Below are 5,376 nucleotides of genomic sequence, written 5' to 3'. Positions count from 1 at the left end.
TTATCATGTTATTTCCTCTAGAACATTGCTTTTTAAAATATTACACTATGAAGACTTCTGGAATCTGCCTAATGTAAAAAGAGCTTGGAAGTCATCATTCCCATTCTTAAAACAAGAACAAGTTGAACAAACTGAAAATTAAACAACTTTTCTTGATCCACCAGAGATCTGAGGTCACAGGGCAAACTGTACCCTGAAATCTGATTCAGATAGGTGAAATTACAGTCAGAGATAAGATTTGCTTATTGAGCACAGAAGTCACTGGAGCCATATTTTGATGAATTGCTGGAGGCTAAGTGTGGACAAATATGAGTGTGAGAAACTCCTGGGACCACGATCTTAGGGGACCCCAGAGTTTCATGGGTTTCACCTCCAGAAACCCCACCAAGTTCTCCCTTTGAAGATCTGAAGAAGATCTCTTCTTTATGACTGGCAAGGTTAGAGTAACCACCATAAACTATGCCTATTGTGCTCTCCATAACTTAGGCCTCTTGGCCTCTTCTCCAAGGGAAAATACTAGCAGAGCCTCATTCCACTTGAGGGAAGGGCATTTTTCTCTTTCCAGTCTCCTCTAGCTCTCCTGTCTCACTTAAGCGGTGGAAAAAAACCTGAGAAGCATTTGTAATAGTAATGGTTCAGGGATGTAGGTAAACTGAGATTTAATCATAAAATTATAGCATGCCTTGCTTCCCCCATCCCTTACCACCACACTAATGGGGCTCCGGTTTAATTCATAATGGATTACAGATGAAAGAGCTATGAGACACAGATGCTGTCTGTGAAGTGTTTAGAGAAAACCTAGGTCAAGAGAGGAGTCCAAAACAGAAACACCTTAGGAATCTAAAGCCTCTGATACAGACAGAGATACAGTCAGTGAACATAAAATCTCACACTAAAGGCCTGTTTACCTCCTTTCCTATCACTCTGTACATCATATCTGGCTTTTAAAAAAATCAGAAGGCTAGGGGAGTTAAGACAGTGGAGTAGCAGGAAGACCCTATGCTTACCTCACCCTTGAACACAGCTAGACAAATATCAAGTCATTCTCAATACCCAAGAAATCAATCTGAGGACTGAGAGAACAAACTGCCCAGCTAGAGGGAGAGAAGAGGCTGCATTGTGGAAGGTAGGAGGTACAGAGACATGACTTGAGGGAGAAAAGGATCATGGGTGCTGCAGAGGGGAGGGGGCCCTGATCATGGAGAGTGGAGAGAGAGAGAGGGAGAGAGAGAGAGTAGCACACAAGGTATTGCATAAGAAAAACATTTCCCCCAAACCACTGACTGGGAAAGTGAGAGGGGCTGATTATCATGAGTTTTTACAAGCACTGGTGCTCAAAAACTGGAGTCTGTGCCATGGTCAGTGTGAAGCCTAGTGGACACTGCAGTGCTCCTGTGGAGAAGGAGGGCAGCAGATGGTCTTATCTGAGGATCTCCTGAGATGCACTGGGAGAGACGTTTCTCTCTTCTTAGAGTGTATCTGGGAGAGGTAGCATTGGCTTTTGGGATGAAAGACCTAGTGGGCACCATTGTGCTGCCGTGTCCCTTAGCGTAGGGACAGAGACATCTGCTGAGGGCAATTAACCTGGATGCTGCCTTTCTGCTATGCTTTACACTAAACTCCAAGCTCCTGGACAACTACCTTTGGTGCAACTACCCTTCTGGGACATAATGACACCAGTCCCAGCATGGTGAAACCCTCCCCAAGAGGACAAGTATGGATTGTGCTGTGTTGAGTCCCTAAAGTTTCGAGTTTTGAAACTCAGCGTGTGTACCTGAGATAAAACACAGGTGCACTGTTCTGTGGGGTGGACAAATGGCCTAGACACTGACAGCATGAAGTCAGGGATCTGAGGGACGCTTGGGACACAAAAGGGGAGATTCTTTGCTTTTGAGGGCTTCCCAGACAGTGGCAGGTTTGAACTTGCCTCTCTAGGGATGAGGGAGAGTGCTATTGCCATTTTTCTCCCCGTCCCATCAGCACAGACCAACTATAGTGAGCAGCACAGTGCCCACAGTGTAGGCTTCCGCTGCTTACATCAAGCCCTGCCCCCCTGCACTCCGCTGGTGCTTCTTTACTAGGGAAAGTGTGCCTGAGAACCAGAGCAGCAGGCCCCTCTCCCAGAAGACCAGCACGGACTGTCTCTCCCCGCTGCCCCTGGCCCCGGCTGCATACACCAAATCTACTGACCATAGAGTGCTTCAAAGCTTCAGCACTAGTGGAAATAGGATCTGGCATATCAAGAGCACACCTAGTTAAAACTCACCACATTCTGGACAAGGTCCAAACACTATCCACTGCAGGCAGAGTGAAACTTTGCAGAGGACTGACCTGAGGTCAAGAGCAGCCAAAACACAGCAGCAGAGTGCACACAGCATGCATTGGAAACATTTCCTGAAGCACCAGGCCCTGGACAGTATATGATCTCTTCATCATAAAACCATTACTCTCAGGAAGAGGAAACATAATAGGCGTTGCTAACACAGAGAAGAATACAGAGACCTAGACAAAATGCCAAGGTGGAGGAATTCATCTCAAGAGAAAGAGTGAAGAAAGGTCATGGCCAGGGATCTAATCGGGATATATAAGTAATATGCCTGATCCAGAATTTAAAACAACAATCATAAGGATACTAGCTGGGCTTGAGAAAATCATGGAAGACACCAGGGAGTCCTTTACTGCAGAAATTAAAGACCTAAAACCTAGTCAGGCTGGAATAAAAAATGTTATACCAAGATACAAAACTGATGAATGTAATAACCGCAAGGATGGAAGATGTAGAGAAAGGAATAAGTGATGTAAAAGATAAAATTATGGAAAATAATGAAGCTGAAAAGAAGAGGGAAGGAAAAATATTGGATCACGAATATACACTTAGAGAACTCAGCAACTTCATAAACTATAATAATATTCATATGATAGGAATCCCAGAAGAAGAGAGGTAAAAGGAGGCGGATAGTTTATTTGTGCAAATTATAACTGAAAACTTCCCTAATCTGGGGAAGGAAATAGACATCCAAATCCAGAAGGCATAGAGAACTCTCATCAAAATCAACAAAAGCAGATCAATACCAAGACATATCACAGTAAAATCTGCAAAATACAGAGACAAGGAAAAAATCCTAAAAGCAGCAAGGGAAAAGAAATCCCTAACTTATAAGGGAAGACAAATAATGTTAGCAGAAGACCTATCCACAGAAACTTGGCAGGCCAGAAGGGAGTGGCAGGATATATTCAGTGGGCTGAATGGGAAAAGTATGTAGTTAAGAATATTTTATCCAGTAAGACCGTCATTCAGAATAAAAGGAGAGATAAAGAGTTTCCCAGGCAAACAGAAACTAAAGGAATTTGTGACTACTAAACCAGCCCTGCAAGAAATATTAAAGAACACTCTTTCGGAAAGGAAGACAAAAAGTGACAAAGACTACAAAGGAACAGAGAAAATCTTCAAAAATACTGACTTCATAGAACATACAATGGCACTAAATTCATATATATCAATAATCACTCTGAGTGTAAATGGACTAACTGCTCCAATCAAAAGACCTAGGGTGTCAGAATGGATAAAAAACAAAAAGAAAAAGAAAAACAAAAACAAAACCAAGATCCAGGGGCACCTTGGTGGCTCAGTTGGTTAAGTGTCCAACTTCGGCTCAGGTCATGATCTTACCACTTGTGGGTTTGAGCCCTGCTTGGGGCTCTGTGCTGACAGCTCAGAGTCTGGAGCCTGCTTCGATTCTGTGTCTCGCTCTTTCTCTGCCCCTCTCCTGCTCATACCCTATCTCTTTCTCTCAAAAATAAATAAATGTTAAAAAAATGAAACAACAACAACAAAATCAAGATCCGTTTATATGCTGCCTATAAGAGACTCATAAACCCAAAGACACCTGCAGATTGAAAGTGAGGGGATGGAAAAACATTTATCATGCTAATGGACATCAAAAGAAAACTGGAGTAATTATACTTCTATCAGAGAAACTAGATTTAAACTAGTTAACTTTAACACTATTTTGAGGGAGAGGGGGATAGAGAGAATCCCTAGCAGGCTCTGCGCTGTCAGTGCAGAGTTCAATGTGGGGCTCAATCTCATGAACAGTAAGATCATAACCTGAGCTGAAATCAGGAGTCAGATGCTTAACTGACTGAGCTACTCAGGCACCCCTCAGACAAACTAGATTTTAAACCAGACTGTAACAAGAGATAAAGAAAGGCACTATGTCATAATAATGGGGTCTATACAAGAAGAAGACCGAACAATTATATATATGCCCCCAACTTGGAAAGCATCCAAATATATAAAACATTTAATAATAAACATAAAGAAACATATTGACATTCTAATATAGTTTATTTATTTTTGAAAGAGAGAGAGAGTGTGAGCAGGGGAGGGGCAGAGAGAGAGGGAGACACAGAATCAGAAGGAGGCTCCAGGCTCTGAGCTGTCAGCACAGAGCTTGATCCACAAACCATGAGATTATGACCTGAACTGAAGTTGGATGCTCAACCGACTGAGCCACCTAGGCACCTAACCACTAAATGTTTTTAAAAAGATATGGTAAGGGGATCCTGGGTGGCTCAGTCGGTTGGGCGGCCTACTTCAGCTCAGGTCATAATCTCGTGGTCCGTGAGTTCGAGCCCCGCGTCGGGCTCTGTGCTGACAGCTCAGAGCCTGAAGCCTGTTTCGGATTCTGTGTCTCCCTCTCTCTGACCCTCCCTCGTTCTTGCTCTGTTTCTCTCTGTCTCAAAAAAATAAATAAAAAAAAAAAGAAAAAAAAAGATATGGTAAGAGAGGATATAAAATAGAATCATACAGAATGCTCAATTAAAACCAGTAAAGGATGGGCGCCTCGGTGGCGCCCCTGTTTGTGCCCTGTCTCTTTCTCAATATTAAATAAACATTAAAAAATTTTTTTTTAAAAAGGCAAAGAAGATTAGAAAGAAATGATGAACAAATGCAGCCAATAGAAAACAGTTGTAAATATCAGAGATATCCATCTACCTGTATCAATAATCACTTTAAATGTGAATGGCCTAGATACACCAATTTAAGATGCAGATTGTCTGAGTGGGCAAAAAAGAACCCAGTTATATGTTATCCACAATTATATGTTTTTATAAGAAATGCATTTTAGGTATACAGACACAGATAGTTAAGCAAATAAATGGATAGAAACAGATACACTGTACTAACACTGATCAAAAGAAAGCTGAGGTAGCTATATTAATTTGAGATAAAGTAGATTTCAAAACAAAGACAATGGGATTTTCCGGCAAGATGGCGGCTTAGGAGGACGCTGGGCTCACCGCACGTCCTGCCGATCACTTAGATTCCATCTACACCTGCCTAAATAACCCAGAAAACCGCCAGAGGATTAG

This window comes from Prionailurus bengalensis, chromosome C1, assembly GCF_016509475.1.
Source record: "Prionailurus bengalensis isolate Pbe53 chromosome C1, Fcat_Pben_1.1_paternal_pri, whole genome shotgun sequence".
In the NCBI taxonomy this organism is placed as follows: Eukaryota; Metazoa; Chordata; class Mammalia; order Carnivora; family Felidae; genus Prionailurus; species Prionailurus bengalensis.
The sequence above is the reverse complement of the archived record's forward strand: the minus strand, read 5'-3'. Positions refer to the sequence as shown.